The 19,328-nt window shown below is 38.8% G+C and overlaps 1 long non-coding RNA gene across 1 annotated transcript in view; it reads left to right on the forward strand.

Annotated features, from left to right (window-relative positions):
* The window catches only part of LOC137635200 (uncharacterized), a 55,088-nt gene extending 36,361 nt beyond the window's left edge, over window positions 1–18,727 (forward strand). Inside the window, exons 4-5 of the long non-coding RNA XR_011042609.1 lie at window positions 14,367–14,537; window positions 16,939–18,727. This is a non-coding gene — a long non-coding RNA (uncharacterized lncRNA). The remainder of the gene's footprint in view (window positions 1–14,366; window positions 14,538–16,938) is intronic.
* Window positions 18,728–19,328: the final 601 nt, after the last annotated feature.

A 19,328-nucleotide genomic window follows, 5' to 3' on the forward strand; every position in this document is an offset into this window, starting at 1 on the left:
TGGATTTTGTTTCATGTTATACATACATACATATACCAAGGCACTTCCCCCAATTTTGGGGGGTTAGCCGACATCAACAATGAAACAAAACAAAAAAGGGGACCTCTACTCTCTACGTTCCTCCAGCCTAACACGGGACTCAACCGAGTTCAGCTGGTACTGCTAGGGTGCCACAGCCCAACCTCCCACATTATCCACCACAGATGAAGCTTCATAATGCTGAATCCCCTACTGCTGCTACCTCCGCGGTCATCTAAGGCATCGGAGGCAGCAGCAGGGCCTAACGGAACTGCGTCACAATCGCTCGCCATTCGTTCCTATTTCTAGCACGCTCTCTTGCCTCTCTCACATCTATCCTCCTATCACCCAGAGCTTTCTTCACTCCATCCATGTTATGGAAAGAAATTATAGATATTGCAAACCCATGCTGAAAAAATGGTCATGAAATTTAGTGCGTACCTATTATCAAGGTATGCCCAATGTGTACGCTCCCCTGTCCAATCGGTACTCTTTCACTCTTATCTCTTAGGTTGTTCTCGCTACACAAGCCTCCTTTGGATGTGCTAGACTTTACTCAATGCTTTATTTGCTCGCCTATGATTCAAAGAGTTTCGTTTGCTTTATAACTGCTTCCATGTGAAATTTATTGGAAAAAGTCATACATACTGTACATACATATACCAAGGCACTTCCCCCAATTTTGGGGGGTAGCCGACATCAACAAAGAAACAAAAACAAAAAGGGGGACCTCTACTCTCTACGTTCCTCCCAGCCTAACAAGGGACTCAACCGAGTTCAGATGGTACTGCTAGGGTGTCACAGCCCACCCTCCCACATTATCCACCGCAGATGGAGCTTCATAATGCTGAATCCCCTACTGCTGCTACCTCCGCGGTCATCTAAGGCATCGGAGGCAGCAGCAGGGCCTACCGGAACTGCATCACAATCGCTCGCCATTCATTCCTATTTCTAGCACGCTCTCTTGCCTCGCTCACATCTATCCTATCACCCAGAGTTTCCTTCACTCCATGTGCTAGACTTTATTCAATGCTTTATTTGCTCACCTACGATTCAAAGAGTTTCGTTTGCTTTATAACGGCTTCCATGTGAAATTTATTGGAAAAAGTCATGAAAAAGCAAAATATGTGTTTAACATCATGTTTCCATCCCTTAAATGAAATTTATTGCTTGAGTAACATGAATACATAATACAAAATAGGTATACTTGATAATGTATGTGTAGGGGAAGGCTTATATATATGAAAAATGTAGAGAATACAGTCAGAGAAAAAAAAAATTTTTCCAACAAAACATGGTACTGTATTATATCATATTCTTTGAAGTATCACCTCTATTTTAATTATACACCTAGCAACTAGATGAGATTAACTTTTCACACAAACAAAAGGAGTTTTGAAAGAAAAATGAGCAAACACCTACTTTACTAGAATAAAAGAAATATCCGTATAGTTATCTATAGAGTAAAAAAAATAATAGTATTGTTTTACCTGAGAATTCTTTGCCACTTCCCATGTGAATCAATGTGGTATATTAACTAAATGCAAGAGATCCCGAGGAAGCGACACCTAAAGACCGCATACACACCCGTCAGGGAGCGTCAACAAAGTGGCTGAGATAAAACCCAACAAGGTTATTGAATGAACGTGTGTCGCTACCTAGAAATCCCAAACAGACAAATATAATACTCAATTTGGGAGCATGGATCTTCAAAATGCCTGACATCTTCTCAAACATAAAACAACACAGAGCTACGAAAAACACGTCTGAACGTTCACGGGTGCTAACAAGGAATGATGGGAGAAGGATGGGGGGGGGGGGGGGGGGGGGGGGGGCAGTGGCTGTAGTGAACGACACCTTGTAGTAGCGGAGGATTTTGAGGAAGGAGAAGTCTAATTGGAAAGGGATCTCTGGTAGTGGTATCACTCGCCCCAGTTTTAATACCGACACCCTTTAGGGTTGAGCGAGCTGGATATATTCCTAGCATTCCATGCAACTTTTTTCTCTGGTATATTTAGCAGTATTTATACCTTTGAAATGGTGCTTTAAGGAGCATTTTACTGGGCGACACAGGTTGAGCCCAGAAATAGATTTTTCCTTCGTCAAAATCCCTTTATACTAGCACTTACAAAAAATACACATTATAACTGAAATTCTTTGGATAGTTTGAAAATGAACTTGAAAATCTTTTAGCATTGATTCATATTAACTTTGCAAAGTGGGAGACAAGTATTGTTTTTATAATAGATGGATATAAAAACCCATATAAACGATTTCTACGATTTCTATATACTTGTTCTGGGTTTCCAAGAACAACTAACTCGTCTCGGTGATGTGGATAGGACACTTCTTCCATTTCTGGCATTATGTTAAAGCCAGCTCTTTTTTCTTTCAGAAATGACACTTCATAGCCACCTTCATCTACCTTTATGACGCTGGCAATGTAGACCTCAAAGGAGGATGTCTTTTCTACCTTTGCTAGACAATGTTTCTTTTTCAACTTTTACTCCAACCCAAGAATTTTTCTTTGGGTTCCTCAAGGGTAATGTCAAAATCGAAGTTGTCTCTTTCATAATCAAAGCTCTCGTCTGAACTATCAAGCAAACTCAAGACTTCGTCATTTGATGATTCACTTATTCTACTAGCATAGGAAGGCCCTGCTACTGCCTTACTATCTCCATTTAGTTCTTTGTCTTCAAGTAGAGCATCTTCATCACTCGTATTTTTTCCAACTCGTTTCCTCATCTGCTGTGTTACAGAACCTTTCTTTCTTCTTGTTTTTGCTAGTTCTCTCTCTTCATCATCTGTATCTGTTTGTACTTGATTCTTCTTTCTTTGTGTTGTAGTGGTTTGCGGACTGTGGCCAGAGGTAGCACCCGAACTGCCTAGTGTCCGAATGCCAACCACAACCCGACGTTCACTACACAACAAATATACAACGGTGGAATACCCAAAAAATCTAAGTAACAGGTCAAGAGAACGGAGCTCTGGGCACCACCCCTTGATTTATACTGGGCAAGGGGACCCAGTTAGAATCTTGCTTTTTATCATACCTTTCATTGGGCTTGCTGGATTATAAATAAAAGTATAAGAACATCAGGTGAAAGGGAACATTTATTAATTAATAACGGAACACAGTGTGGGAGGAAATTCCAGTGTTATTGAACCTTTCCTGCCCATTGGTTTCACTGTCTTTTTGCTCGATTCTTTCTTTTCTTTTTCATTATTTTTTTCGAATAACTTAACCATCTTCAGTCATGATATGGAAAACACTGTCCATCACATTTCTTCTCACCTTTGTCCCTTTGCCTGGTTGCCCTCCGGGAAGAATCTATTGGTCATCATTGCTGGACTTATTGTGGATGGTTTACCTTTAGACCTTTGGGGGGAGGGGGTAGTCGGTGTTTGACTGGAACCTTTATGTGTTCTAGCTGGTCTTTTTGAAACTCCTTTGGAGGGGAGGTAGCAGTAAAAGGTACACTTGAATAATGCTGTAATACATGTGCATGGCCTTTGTCGTCGTCGTCGGCGCCCACTCGTGTCTGAGTATTGGGTTCTGTCGTTAGCCATCAGCCTCCTATAAGAAAGAGATGAAGAAGGGTGGAGGAAACGACAGAATGCCAGAAGCTGGGTATATTGTTTTGAGTGGTCGTGGCTTTGCAACGGCCACGCACACACACTTGGCCCACACCGTTTTCACCGCGGCTCAAGACATGAGACAGGCGGCTTCTCCGATGTTGGTTGCATCGGGCTGCCGGGTTCTTGTTATGTCAAGGCCCGCCTTGTTGCCTGCCCGACAGGCATTGCCCTCTTCCGCCGGCGCTGGGAAGCTCCGCCGTTGGGGTCTTGTTTGGTTTGATTTTGGAGTTTTCCTTCTCCTAATAGCCTTTGTATTGCAGTACTAAATCATATAGTGAACCTTTCATGTTGTACATGTGTTTCCTTTCTTTCCTTGTTGTACTACATACAACTGTAACCCACATAAGGCAAATACTTTTCAGTTACCCATAAAAACTAAAAGCAATGAAATGACATATTCTTGATAAACAGCACTACAGTAGTAATTACTGAATTATATCACTTTAAATAAATCAAACGAGCTACAATAATTTTTCCTACTTAACCCTTTTACCCCCCAGGCTCTTTGGAAATTTCCAACCCTTAACCCCCAAGGGGTTATTTTTTCCCCAGCACATTTTGCAGTATATATTTTGTAAATTGCTCTAACAGCCTTACTTTTTGTCATAGAGAGGTCAGGTTGGTCTCATTCTCTTGCAAAAATGCCTGAATTTTCTCAAAAAATTATCAAAAATATGAAAAAAAAATTTTATAGCATTTTTTTGCAAGGACGTACCGGTACGTCCATGGGGGTAAAGGGATGGCTTTTGTGAAACGTACCAGTACGTCCTTTGGGGGTAAAAGGGTTAACTTACTTTTCTATATCATTTAAAGCATCTGCTATTATAGCTGGATCATATTTCTTTTGTTGCACCTTTCTTTTTATGTTTTGATTTTGACTTGTTTTAGTCACACTCATTTTCTTGCTACTTTCTTTTCCCATACTGTATTCTCTTTTAAAAAAATTTGTTAATGTTTTTATGATGAAAAAGTGTGATGAACAATCGGTATGCAGTGCACGATGCCTTTTATGTACGCCCATACATACAGGACATCACACACTGCGTATAATTTGGTCCAGTCATGGGGTAAATTGACCTGGATATTACTCCAATGGTTTTCATGGTACAGTGGCCCATATTCTCTCTAGCTAGAGAGGTAGCCTTAACCCTTTTACCCCAAAGGACATACTGGTACGTTTCACAAAACTCATCCCTCTACCCCCATGGACGTACCGGTATGTCCTTGCAAAAAAATGCTATAAATTTTTTTTTCTTCATATTTTTAATAATTTTTTGAGAAAATTCAGGCATTTTCCAAGAGAATGAGACCAACCTGACCTCTCTATGACAAAAATTAAGGCTGTTAGAGCAATTTAAAAAATATATACTGCAAAATGTGCTGGGGAAAAAATAACCCCTTGTGGGTTAAGGGTTGGAAATTTCCAAAGAGCCTGGGGGTAAAAGGGTTAAGTTGTTGTATTTCGTGGCTTAAGACTCTGGCAGGCAATATTATTTTTGAGTACTTATTGGGCATGCGTGCCTTGGCCTTGTCCAGTAGGTACGCACCCTCATTCCCCTTACATTTTTTAATTTACAAAAGTTTTTATGCGTGTTTATGCCCCCAGTCACAAAATCAACCCGCAAATTAAAAAAAACCCAAATATAGTACTCGCAAATGAACCGTGGTAAAAGAACACGGCATAAGAGACTTTAGATTTTCCTATGAAAATGCTGTTTTTTTTTTTCAGATTTCTGTCTATTTTGTTTTGGTAACTAGTTGATTACAAAGGTTCTGCTTTTGTTTTGGTAACTAGTTGATTACAAAGGTTCTGCTTTTGTTTTGGTAACTAGTTGATTACAAAGGTTCTGCTTTTGTTTTGGTAACTAGTTGATTACAAAGGTTCTGCTTTTGTTTTGGTAACTAGTTGATTACAAAGGTTCTGCTTTTGTTTTGGTAACTAGTTGATTACAAAGGTTCTGCTTTTGTTTTGGTAACTAGTTGATTACAAAGGTTCTGCTTTTGTTTTGGTAACTAGTTGATTACAAAGGGCAGAACCTAGAAACCTACTTATATATAGAATAATGGTGGATTAATATTAGACAAATTTTTTTTTTTTTTTTCAGATTTCAGTCTATTTTGTTTTGGTAACTAGTTGATTACAAAGGGCAGAACCCAGAAACCTACTTATATATAGAATGATGGTGGATTAATATTAGACAAAAATTTTTTTTTTTTTTTTTCAGATTTCAGTCTATTTTGTTTTGGTAACTAGTTGATTACAAAGGGCAGAACCTAGAAACCTACTTACAGTATATATAGAATAATGGTGGATTAATATTATACAATAATTAAAAATTAAAGCGGTGTTTTTTCTGTGTAGACATTTTTAAATGCCAAGTGCGTACCTATTGGACTGAGGAGTACTTATTGGTACCTCTACCCTATGCTTGACTGAGGTGAAGAATCAATGTTTTTTCATAAGCAAAAACAAACCTTTACAGTATACTGTAATTTAAAATGGTTACAGTATACAGTACAATACTGTTCTCTGGCGTGCAAGCTGGTACGGCGAATGAAGAGTCATTGAGGACCAAGTAGCCATTGTGTAATGCCTTACTACCCGGTGTGTTGGGTCGACAGGCTCGGCCTTGTAGCCGGGAACCTTCTCTGTCTCCGATCGTGGTGACATTCAGACGTCTTTTGCTGTATTGGGCTTTGAAGTTTTCATTGGTTTGGCATTAATTATTTTCTCTCCTCATTCTTTAGTGTTAATTGTTTTCTCTCATCTTTCTTTTGCGTTAATTGTTTTCTCGTCATTTTCTGTGTTAATTTTTTTCTATTCATTTTTTTGTGTTGTTTTTTCTCGTCTTTAGAGTTGATTGTTTTCTCTCGTCTTTCTTTTATGTTGTTTTCTTTTGTTTTTTTGTGTTGATTTCTTTGGTTTTTTGTATTTTTTTCTTTGGTTTTTAGTGTTGATTGTTTTCTTGTCATTTTATTTGTTCAATTTTTTTCTCATCATTTTTTGTGTTGTTTTTTCTTGTCTTTAGTGTTAATTGTTTTCTCTCATCTTTCCTTTATGTTGTTTTCTTGTGTTTTTTTGTGTTGTTTTCTTTGATTTTTTGTGTTGTTTTCCTTTGTCTTGAGTGTTAATTGTTTTCTCCCGTCGTCCTTTTGTTGTAGTTTCCTTTCGACTTTTAGTATGAGTGCGAATTTTCACAGAAGAAAGAAGAAATCTAAACAAGACCGTTTTTCTTCGACTGCTTTGCTGTCGAAGGAGTATTATTAGTAGTAGTAGTAGTCTAGATCTCTTACTCTGACCCCGGAAATTTCCCTGACTGAGCTTTTGTCATCGGCTCTGCCACCAGCCAACCGACAAAGGACAGCGGCCATGTATTCCTCCAGGTTTATTCTGAAGGCGTAGATTCTTCTGCTCTCCATAGTGAGGTAGGGGATCTTACGTAAGAGGCTGATCCCTCTGCTAACGCTTTGTCTCAGTTTGTTAAGCTTTCTGCGGCTGATGCTCATTGCTCAACCGCTTAGAAGTACCATGATGTGCCATCGCTTTCGTCACCCTTCATTGCTCTGGACTCTTACGACTAAGTTTTTATATCTGTCATGGTTTCTTAAAGTGAGTTCTCAGGTTATACATCTCTAAGATATTTTAGAAATCTCCTAACCGTTCCCTTGAACGCATGCCAGAGTGTACACCAGAGGGCCAACCATCGCTTCAGCGTCCTCCATCGTTAATCTCGTCAGACACCTTACCATTGCCTTTCTTTACATCCTACTCTTCTCCATCTCGTGTAACAAAGTCTGGCCTTCTGCTTATACCCTGAGGGCCATGACTTCTTGATGGCCAAGGTATATCCATTAAATCTTCACTGACAGTGTCGTTAAAAGTGGTTTGTCAAATGAGGGATACTCGCCAAGTTCATCGTTTTGTGATTTCATCCCCAGGCCAGTGTGCCAGCATCAAGTAGGTGGTAGCATGGTGATTCATCAACCAAGGGTGCTGAACAAGTTAGTGAAGCACGTTCGGCTTCCTACAATTCGGGAGCTTGAGACGCATCCACCAAACCGCTAGTTACAGGTGCGTCAATCAATCCGTAATTCGATGGCTCCCTCCGACATACTATAGATGATAGGTGCGTCTGTCAATCCGCAATCCGATGACACGTCTACCATGCTACAGATCAGAGGCGCGTCCACCAATTTGCAGTTTAGCGGAGTGCTTGTTGGTCTCTCTTGGTGAGTCCTTTGACCCTCTATGCCCTCGTCCTATACAGTCTCGTCCTGCGGGAACAAATCATGTACAGTAGTAATATATCTTAAAAGGGCACCTGTCCTCTGCTTTTTTGATTGGAGGATGATGATGTGTCAAGGTCAGGCGCAGAACTCCACCTCCTAGATCAGCTCCTAAGAGAAGGGGAAACGTCCCAGTTCCTAGGAACATGGAACGTGACTGCTTCAGCTGCGTGTGGATAGAAGGGATGTCCTGAAACTTTCTCTCCGTTTCCTAGGGTGATGCCCCAGGTTCTTCTTTCGAGAGGGACTAGGCTCATTAGATCTCATACTCCCCTGACTCCATCTGTTTCTAACGCGAGTTTTCCAGATCCTTGTGTTACGACATCTAAGAGTGAGTGATTCAAAGGGGAGTACCATTTAGTCCCGGTTTATCATGACCAAACCCCAGATGAGGATGATGTTAAGCCACCACTTCCTCTTGCTAAACGATATCCTGGTCCTGCCTTTACTGTGGAGTTGTTCTGGCATGATCAGACTTTCTCCTATTCCTGCACCAGAGTTTGGGAGACAATGGAAAGACATTCCTCAATGGTGTAGGAATTGTCGTCCAGTAGTCAAGCAGGAAGAGATTTCCATTCCTCCGGTAAGTAAAAGGGCTAGGGAAGACCTCAATGATTCTCCCTCTCCAGTTATGAGTTAAGATCACTGTAGAAGTAGGTTGCTTTGATCCTATGGGCATAGATCCTAGAAGTTCCGACAGCAGAGCCGGGTGAGGAGTTGTCCTTTTTTGCTGGTTCTTGGAGTAATGCGAAGGTTGAATAAACTTGGTGAGGTCCCTCCAGCACCTTACATAGGGAGGAAGACGTCCATTGACGAGTCCTTCCCTGCATAGGCTGGAACTACTCTGGTCCTGACAGAGTTAGGACACCATTTGTAAGAATAAACAGCAGGTCTCTTGCTTTGAAGGATTCTCTTAAAGTTGAGAGGTCATCAAAGTTAATTCCACCAGTGCTTTCTACATAGAGAAAGTTCTACGTCACAGAAGGGACATATTCTAATTTACTGCCTCTGGGTCCTTGTTTGGTGTCCTTTACCCCTGCAATCACGAGTGAGAAACTTAGTAATTGGCCGTTTTGTCAGCGCCAGAGACCGTAAACGTTGAAACACCTTCCATATTAGCCTTGTAGGCATGCTCATGGTTGGATTACTTGTCGAAAAACAGCACAGAACTTGTTTGGTTAAGCTAAAGCACTAGAAATCCTGATTCGCCAATGTGCTTTCCTCTGGGGTAACTGGATCCTTAAGGGAAGGGATGCAGTTGTTAGTAAGTTTGTGCATCAAATGGCTTCGAGAGATTCTTTGGCTTTTCGGAACACCCTGACTCTGGTACCAAAGTTAATGCTACTATAATTGTTGCTTTTAAGTCAAAGTAGGGACCATTATTGAATTCCATTTGGAGCTCAAGATATTTCAAATACTTATGTACATAATGGCCTAAATGGAAGAAGCCTACTTTCATGGCAAAAAAGGCAGCTTGTTCGTAATCACAGTATACAGTATTCCTTTTGGCTGTAAATCTGATAACTTCATTTATAATCCGGAACAGTCTAAAATATGTTCTGTGCTTATTTGATAATAGAGCATACAACACAGGAAAAACCCCTCCATATCTCCTTGCCATAATTACATACACCTAGTAAAACAATGAAGACATCTGTAAAAATGCTAACCAGCTTTGCCTTTCAAAAATCATTCTTTCATCTTGACCATGTTATATGCTTTTACAAATTACTGCAATAGCATGATTAGGTTTCTATGTTGCATCGTATTGAAATTCATCACGTCTAGAGAAAAGCATACACCATTTCATTTTACTTCAAACTAGTGCCAAAATAGCCTGGCGTCAAAAATGACGTCGCTACCTTAAAAAGGTTGTCGCTACCTGAAAAAGGACGTCCCTAAAACAGGTTGCCACCAAATAGCCGTCTCCAAACAGCCAAAGCTAATATGGCGGTGCCAATCAAGTCCCCAGGTTCGAGACCTTCTCCATCCCGTTGTCCTACAGTGGACTAGAAATGGCTGTATTTGTTGTTATTGTTGTAGATTAGTATTAACATTTCTAGTTTTAAGGATTGTAATGTTTTAAATATCATTGTCTGAGAGTCCAGTTACCGATAAAGTAAGGAGTAAGTTTGTATTATTGGACTATTGTCAGTAAGATCGATAAATGGTGTGCGTTTTTGCATCCTGCCATACTGCTGTTAAGTTACGCATCAGAGCTCCATTCTTTATCCTGAAAGAGGTATCTTACCCATTCTTCCTAAATGAGGGATGGTGGAATCTATACAAACCCACTGATCATCATATAGGTATAGTATTCCAAACTGACATCTATAGGGGATGGTTTCATCATTTGGCCGATACATATCTCTATTTGCAAGCCAGGTCCTATCAGTCTTCTCATCCCTACGAAAGACAAATAGGAGCTTCCTGGAATCACTGTTTTGCTCCCATATGGGACCAGTCAGACACTTCCAGGGAAGAAGAAGAACCAACCAGTTCATTTCTAGGGGGAATGCCAACCAACTAAGCAGTGAGTCTCCCTATTTACAGAAATTTTTCATAGCTATACAAACCCGAGACTTTTAACCTAACTTCCCTCCCCAGTCCTGGACCGAAAGGTCGAAAGTAAAGCTTTCAGACGGGTGAGGGGACTTGGCTTCTTGTCCGCACCCTCCACCAATAGTTTAACCCTTTTTACCCCCAAAGGACGTACTGGTACGTTTCACAAAACCCATCCCTTTACCCCCATGGACGTACCGGTACGTCCTTGCAAAAAAATGCTAAATTTTTTTTTTTCATATTTTTGATAATATTTTGAAAAAATTCAGGCATTTTCCAAGAGAATGAGACCAACCTGACCTCTCTATGACAAAAATTAAGGTTGTTAGAGCAATTTAAAAAACATATACTGCAAAATGTGCTGGGAAAAAAATGACCCCTTGGGGGTTAAGGGTTGGAAATTTCCAAAGAGCCTGGGGGTAAAAGGGTTAACCACTTGTTGAACAATTCTTACAACTGTCTCTATCTAGGGCTGAAACAGTCTCTCTTAAAGGACTTCTTTATGAGGGGAAGGATGGAGAAAATTTATGCTTTCACAATAATCATATAATGCCACTACATTCAGTCACTCGGTCCTAAAGGACTAAGTCAATGGTTCCCTAACTTTTTCAGGCTGGTGTCCCCAAGGCTTCCAGATGAACTCCTAGCGACCCCTCCCCCTTGATATACTTTAAACTACGTAACAGAGCAATGCATTCGCCTATCATTCTAATGACAATTTTAGTATTTGTAAACTACATACAAGCTTTTTCGCTTAAGTGTTTGACATGTTTTGTCGTAAGATTTTGTAAAAACAAAGGGGAAAAGTAAACTAGTTATTTCTTAAATGATCTTATTGCTACCCTATTGCCTCCAACCATAGCTTTTGCCCACTGCCCACAATGTCAGTTCACTTTGGGAACCACCGATTTAGATTCTCATAAGGCTATCCACTAGTAAACAGTATTCTAGAAGTTTTATTCCAGCTTTGGAATGATATTCCTAATCAAGTACTTGAGTCGGTGGAACTTCAAATGTTCAAACTTGCAGCGTATGTTTTTATGTTGAACAGGCTGACTTGAGTTTCTTTTTATAGTTTATATAAGAAAGATTTATTTTAATGCTGTTACTGTTTTTAACGCAGTATATTTTATTTCAATTCAATACTTTTTTAGTTGATTTATCTCCTTATTTCTTTTCCTTACTGGGGTATTTTTCCATGTTTGAGCCCTTCGGCTAATAGCATCTTGCTTTTCCAACTAGGGTCGTATCATGGTCTTCCACTGTCTTGGGTTAAGAGTTCTCTTGCTTGAGGGTACACTCAGGCATACTATTCTATCTCATTTCACTTCCACTTGTTTTGTTAAAGTTTTTATAGTTTATATAGGAGATATTTATTTTAATGTTACTGTTCTTAATTTTATATTTCCTTTTTTCCTTTCCTCACTGGGCTGTTTTCCCAGTTAGAGCCCCCTGGCTTATAGCATCCTGCTTTTCCAAGTAGGGTTGTAGCTTAGCAGGTAATAATAACAACAACAACAACAATAACAATAAAAATAACAATGATGAGGATGATTCGTAAGAGAGGCCTAGCCTAACATCTCTATGCCCAGTTAGTTATAGTCAATTTCTTTTAGCGATGCAGATTTGCACCGACTCGCAGCGGTGCCCATTTAGCTCGGAAAAGTTTCCTGATCGCTGATTGGTTGGACGAGATAATTCTAACCAATCAGCGATCAGGAAACTTTTCCGAGGTAAAAGGGCACCGCTGCGAGTCGGTGCAAATCTGCCTCGATAAAAGAAATGGACTATAGAATGTAGAACAGGAGTCATGACTTTCACTTCTCTTCAGGACCAAAGTTCATTGACATATCCTGGGTCAGAAAACCAGTCAGATTGGTCATGCAGGGATTTCCACTCAACTTAGGGATATGTCTCCTTTTACGGGCACGCTCCTTCTACCCGGTTTCTCTTCCTCTTGTTTTTATGAAGTTGTTATAGTTTATATATGGTAGATCTAATTTAATGTTGTTAATTATCTTAAAATGTTTTATTTTGATTGTTATAACTTCGCTTGGAGTTTGTTTATTTCCTTGTATCCTTTCTGCACTGGGTTATTTTCCCCTGTTGGAGCCTTTGGGCTTATAGCATCATGCTTTTCCAACTAGGGTTGTAGCTTAGCAAGTAATAATCATAATAATAATAATGAAGGTTGATAGCTTGTATGCATTATGTATAGGAACAGATCGCAAGTTTTGTAATCGATTTGTACATTTCCTAATCGTACAAACCCGAGACCTTCGAGTTCCATTACTTGCCCCAACCACCACACCAGTCCTAGGTCATAGGTCAAAGTGAAGGTAGTTCTATCTATCAGGTGGGCAAGGTGGGCAGGGCACCCGACACCCTGGCGTGTTTACCTCATTGAACGCTTAACGGCCATTTCCAGCTGTGCCTAAGTCATACTCCTATTAACATTTTACCCCCAAAGGACGTACTGGTACGTTTCACAAAAGCCATCTTTTTACCCCCATGGACGTACCGGTACGTCCTTGCAAAAAAATGCTATAAATTTTTTTTTTTTTTCATATTTTTGATAATTTTTTGAGATAATTCAGGCATTTTCCAAGAGAATGAGACCAACCTGATCTCTCTACTGGTACGTTTCACAAAAGCCATCCCTTTACCCCCATGGACGTACCGGTACGTCCTTGCAAAAATATGCTATAATTTTTTTTTTTTTCATATTTTTGATAATTTTTTTTTAAAAATTCAGGCATTTTCCAAGAGAATGAGACCAACCTGACCTCTCTATGACAAAAATTAAGGCTGTTAGAGCAATTTAAAAAAAATATACTGCAAAATGTGCTGGGACAAAAATAACCCCCTTGGGGGTTAAGGGTTGGAAATTTCTTAAGAGCCTGGGGGTAAAAGGGTTATAGGTCTCGGGGGTTTGCATGTTAAATAGATACAAATTGGTGAGGAGGTCCTCAACTTATAAAACATTTGTAGGTACAAACCCAAGTGATATCGTAAATCTCGGATAGTGTATCAAATGTTGATAACACTGCAACAAGATTAAGAAATACGCCTCGTAGTGCTTCCTGTCCATATCTTCTTAAAATGGTAGTTCTGTAATTTTCAGACAAGGGGAAACGAAGTTTAATGAGGAACTGTAGTGCAAGCACAAATCGAAACACCATCTTCATCCAATCACCTTTATTACAACGTTTCGGACAATTTGTCCATCATCAGGTTCTGACAAATTGTCCGAAACGTTGTAATAAAGGTGATTGGATGAAGATGATGTTTCGATTTGTGCTTGCACTACAGTTCCTCGTTAAACTGCGTTTCCCCTCGTCTGACAATTACAGAACTACCATTTTAAGAAGATATGGACAGGAAGCACTACGAGGCGTAAGAAGATGGGAAAAAAGCCTTCAGAGATGGGAGAAAAAAAAACAAACTTGATATTTTATTTCTGGAAAGATAGAGAAATATAGTAATAAAGCAGTTTTTTTATAGTTTGATACAGTAAGCAAAATGACCTTTGCAATAAAAGGATATTATTTCATATGAAAGGGGATGATTCGGTGTGTTTCGTAGCAGGACATTATAGGCATGTAAGTCAGGTTAGGCCTAACCTAAGCCAAAATTTAATAAAATTCAACTTACAGTTTCTTTGAACCAATTATTATGTAAGTTGAGGATCTTGTGTGATTCCTTTTATTTGTAGTATTGTCTAATTATACTTAGTTTGCAATCATTATGCATTTGTTGACCTGATATGGTATTTATTATTGGGGTGTTACAGTAACTCCCTGTATATTTGGTATTTATTTAAAATTGTCTTATAATAATTCTCTCTCTCTTGTTGCAAGGACCATGGACCGGCTGGTATTGATGAACCGGTGGTACACCAGGTGTTGGGATCCTTCACTGTGTCTGCAGCATACCACTCTAGTGTCGGTCTCCCCGGATAAATTTCCGCCAGTTTGAACGGGAACTTCCTCCCCCCCCCAAAGGATGAGTCTCCTGTATAAAGCTTGAAGGTTTGTTTAACACTTCTCTTGCATCTTTGTTTTATTAATTTAAACTTGCTTTTATCAACAAAGATTCTCTTTAACTCTCATAGCTTTACCTTTGGAATGACAAATAGAATTATAGATTGAAATGATCATTGAAAAAATTTCTCTCTCTCTCTCTCTCTCTCTCTCTCTCTCTCTCTCTCTCTCTCTCTCTCTCTCTCTCTCTCTCTCTCTCTCTCTCTCTCTCTCTCTCTCTCTCATTATAGTTGCATGTAAATTATTTTCATTAACAAATGGTTATCCAACATTCAGTGCATTTGTCGGCTAACAAATTTGGCTTAAAAATGTCCACCCAAAATTTTCCTAAATCTAGCAAGTATTTTATAAAGCCTCCATCCTTTTATTGAGAGGAAGTTAGGGCATGCCTGTTATCTATTATATTTACGAAGTATTTTGATTAATGTCAAAATTTTACAGTATTCTATAGCACAGTAGTAAGACCAGTGCTAATGTGTGGAATGATCTTCCTAATCGGGTAGTTGAATCAGTAGAACTTCAAAAGTTCAAAGTTGGAGCAAATGCATTTTTGTTTACCAGGCGGACATGAGTCTTTTTATAGTTTATTTATGACATATTTGTTTTTTATGTTGTTAATAGTTTATATATGACATGTCTGTTTTGACGTTACTTTTTTTTAGAATGATTTATTGTTAATTTGTTCTCTTCATTTATTTATTTCTTTATTTCCTATCCTCACTGGGCTATTTTTCCCTGTTGGAGCCCCTGGGATTATAGCATCTTGCTTTTCCAACTAGGGTTGTGGCTTGGATAGTAATAATAATAATAATAATTTGAAACGTGGGTTATAAGATAGAAATCGCAAGCAATGCTTGAGAGAAAGAGATGAGAATGCCGAGGTGTATAATGGAAATATCACTGCTTGATAGATTGTAAAATGATGAAATAAAAATGGCAGGTGCAGTGAAGATCACCGAGGCGTTCAGTGTCCCGACTGAGATGGTGTAGGGACGTGTCGAGGATGGATGGTGGGGAGGGATTTAGGAGGCCTTGGGAGGAACGTGTTAGGGGGAGGAGATCGAGCAGGAGGTTGAAAATTAGATGGCGAGAGATAAGGTCGAGTGTGATATGGAAAGAAAAGGTTTAGTGGGAAAAGATGCCTTTGGTAGAAGGCATTGGAGAGGGCGCATCAGGCAACCAACCCCTTAACCCTTTTACCCCCAAAGGACGTACTGGTACGTTTCACAAAACTCATCCCTTTACCCCCATGGACGTACTGGTAAGTCCTTGCCAAAAAATGCTATAAAAATTGTTTTTTTTCGTATTTTTCATAATTTTTTTTTTTTTTTTTTTTTAGAAAATTCAGGCATTTTCCAAGAGAATGAGACCAACCTGACCTCTCTATGATAAAAATTAAGGCTGTTAGAGCAATTTAAAAAATATATACTGCAAAATGTGCTGGTGAAAAAATAATCCCTTGGGAGTTAAGGGTTGGAAATTTCCAAAGAGCCTGGTGGTAAAAGGGTTAATGTAGGGATAGCAGTGGGAAAAAAGAAGAGTATCCTGAGTAGAAGTGTGTACCCTGGAAGGGGATACTGCTGTACTAGAAAATATTTTAACCCAGTGATTTGTTCAGGCTACTGAAAGCAGGTTGCGTACAATGCTCTCTTGCTTTGAACCTTATTTGATATCTTTGTGCCCAGCTTTTCCCCCTTTTTTAAGTTAATATTCCTCTGGTGTTCATCTTAGGTTCAAGAAAATTAATTCGTAGAGATGTGGTTGTTTGGTTTCCTCTGGTGTCCACCTTAGGTTCAAGACAATTAATGCGTAGAGATGTGATTGTTTGGTTTCCTCTGGTGTCCACCTTAGGTTCAAGAAAATTAACGCGTAGAGATGTGATTGTTTGGTTTCCTCTGGTGTCCACCTTAGGTTCAAGACAATTAATGCGTAGAGATGTGATTGTTTGGTTTCCTCTGGTGTCCACCTTAGGTTCAAGAAAATTAACGCGTAGAGATGTGATTGTTTGGTTTTTCGAAGACTGTGTCCAGGAGGTCATTTACGTTTCATACTGTTTAAACTCTTCAATATCACCAAAACTTTTATATCGTAACTTTTTTTATGGGAATTAACGGGAACCTTATTATTAGACATCTTTGTGCCCAGCTGTTTGCATTTTTAACTTGATATTTCTCTGGCATCCACCTTTCCTTAAAGAAAATCTTTCAATAGCCTAAAGATATGATTGTTTGGTCTTTTGAAGACTTATGTCAAGGAAGTTATTTACCATTCATGATGTGTAAAGTTCTTCAATATCACCAGAAATTTTATATCGTAACTTTTCTGTGGTAGTTCATGTGTACATCAACTTTATGATACAGCGATCTAATTATCTTCTCATATCTTTCAGGTATGCTTGCTCCCCTGTTTCGTATTTTGAAGGGGCCGCATTCCGGTAGTCGACATTCTCCAGTGAAAACATTTACAAGAACTTGGAGCAGCTGCACCTACTAGTTCGCCCTCATTCCTCTGCCTTGGACTAACTCTACACTTCCTAAAAAAAAAGAAAGAGTAATCAGTCACTTCGGATAAAATGGGCCGAGATGGGATGGAATAAATGACATCTGTAATCTTCAAATTGTAGGAGCTTGTTGGACTTAATAATGCAGCATTACGTTAAAACAATGCACTATATATTTATAACTACATCAGAATCTTTGGAATGCATGCAGTTCTCTTTGCAGGGCCAACTATAGTCAATACCTTATGGGGAGGGTTATGATGTTAATACTGCATGTAGGTCGTGTATATTGATAATGTGGACTTTCCAAAGCATATAGGATGAGGTACACAAGCCATTTTAGCAGCTGTTTTTGGCAACTTCAAACTTCAAACCATAAAAACAGGCATAGTGTCCCCAAGTCAACATGTTGAATACTGCGTCATATTTACATTGACCTCCCCCATTTTTTCAATTTCCTTTTCTCTTCCCTCCTAGATATTTTCAAGCTCATTGAGTTATAGTCTGTTGTGTCACGCCCCCTCAATTTTCCGTCACTTGCTAAGAAATCTAAGATATTCTGTGATTGACTCATCGGAATAATCAGAAAAACACATACTGTACAAACGTTCAATAGCTCTTTCATAAGTCATAAAAAGCTTAACTTCGGATTTTGAAATTGATATCTTTCTCTTTGTCAAATACGTTTTTTATATAGGGCTGTTGAAACACTATATCATTTTCCCTAATGGCAAGATTGCTACTAAATTACATGTTCAATTTGTTATAGTGTAAAACGTCCTGTTCACTTGAACTGTTTACTGTCAGATTGTTCTCCCCAAATTCATGTTCAAGACTTGCTCTACTTGATAACTTTCATTTGGGCTTTTTGTTATTCTATTTATCATTCATTATTATCTAAACGGAGAATTTGGTATTCTGTAATATCTCAGAAGAATTTCAATGAGGTTTAAATCGAAAATGGTACACAAATCTCTCCTTATTAATGAGTACTTTGAAGTATATTGGTACAGAAATTTTATGCTTCCTCGCGATACTAAAAACATTTTGCCTGATTATATTTGAACAGCCGAAGTCCTCATTAGAGACCCTCCCCTTTTCTTGGTGCTATGTCCTTGCCAGAAGCTCTTGATCCCTTTTACTTTCCATCCACAGATTTATGTCACACGTTTCTCAACTCACTGCAAGATAACATGCTCATGACAGCAAACATAAGCTCACACTTTAAACGCCAATGGAAATTATCTTTGCCTAAATACAGTTGTTGAATTCCTTAGTCGAAGACAGCCTTTCATCCTGTAGTTTCAACTCTTCACACACTGTTCCTGTTTTAGCCTTGTAATTTGTCTGTATGCACAAGGCCCTTTTATTTAGTTATCTGTTTCTTATGGTCTTATAATAGTCATAGCCTTCTGATAACCACAAAACGAACATTGCCGTGTAATTCAACATTCACTTCAGATGAACTTTGAAACATGGATAACAGTCATATATTTAAGGCTTGAGAATAGCAATACTTAAGATATGTTTGTAACATTTGCAGATTCACAGAGTTCTGTCAACTTATGTAAAGGTATTTAGGCTGAATTTTATACTTTACAAATGGTAGCGGGGAACGAATATTAACTTCATGGTGTAAATAAAAGCTTGGTGTTATCTTTATAACCTTTGCAGTGAAGGATTTTGTTATTTTTACTCTGCTATTAAAAAATCATGAAACTTATGTCACAGAGTAAAAGAATTGTGGTTTCTAACTTACGAAATGAGATTTGGTTCTGATATATGTTTGCTTTGATCAGAAGAGGTTTTTATTTTCAGGTGAGGAGTATATAGACATGGTAATTTAAAACATTATGGTAACTAACCTTCTTAACCCTTTTACCCCCAAAGGACGTACTGGTACGTTTCACAAAAGCCATATCTTTACCCCCATGGACGTACCGGTATGTTCTTGCAAAAAAATGCTATAAAATTTTTTTTTTTCATATTTTTGATAATTTTTTGAGAAAATTCAGGCATTTTCCAAGAGAATGAGACCAACCTGACCTCTCTATGACAAAAATTAAGGCTGTTAGAGCAATTTAAAAAAGATATACTGCAAAATGTGCTGGGAAAAAAAATAACCCCCTGGGGGTTAAGGGTTGGAAATTTCCAAATAGCGTGGGGATAAAAGGGTTAATCAGTGAGATCTATTGACTTAGTGGTATGGGGCCAGAAGCATTGTAGGTTTATTCGCGAATTACATCTCTGTAGGAGAGTATAATATAATTTGATAGGAT

Source organism: Palaemon carinicauda, unplaced genomic scaffold (assembly GCF_036898095.1).
Source record: "Palaemon carinicauda isolate YSFRI2023 unplaced genomic scaffold, ASM3689809v2 scaffold100, whole genome shotgun sequence".
Lineage (NCBI taxonomy): Eukaryota > Metazoa > Arthropoda > Malacostraca > Decapoda > Palaemonidae > Palaemon > Palaemon carinicauda.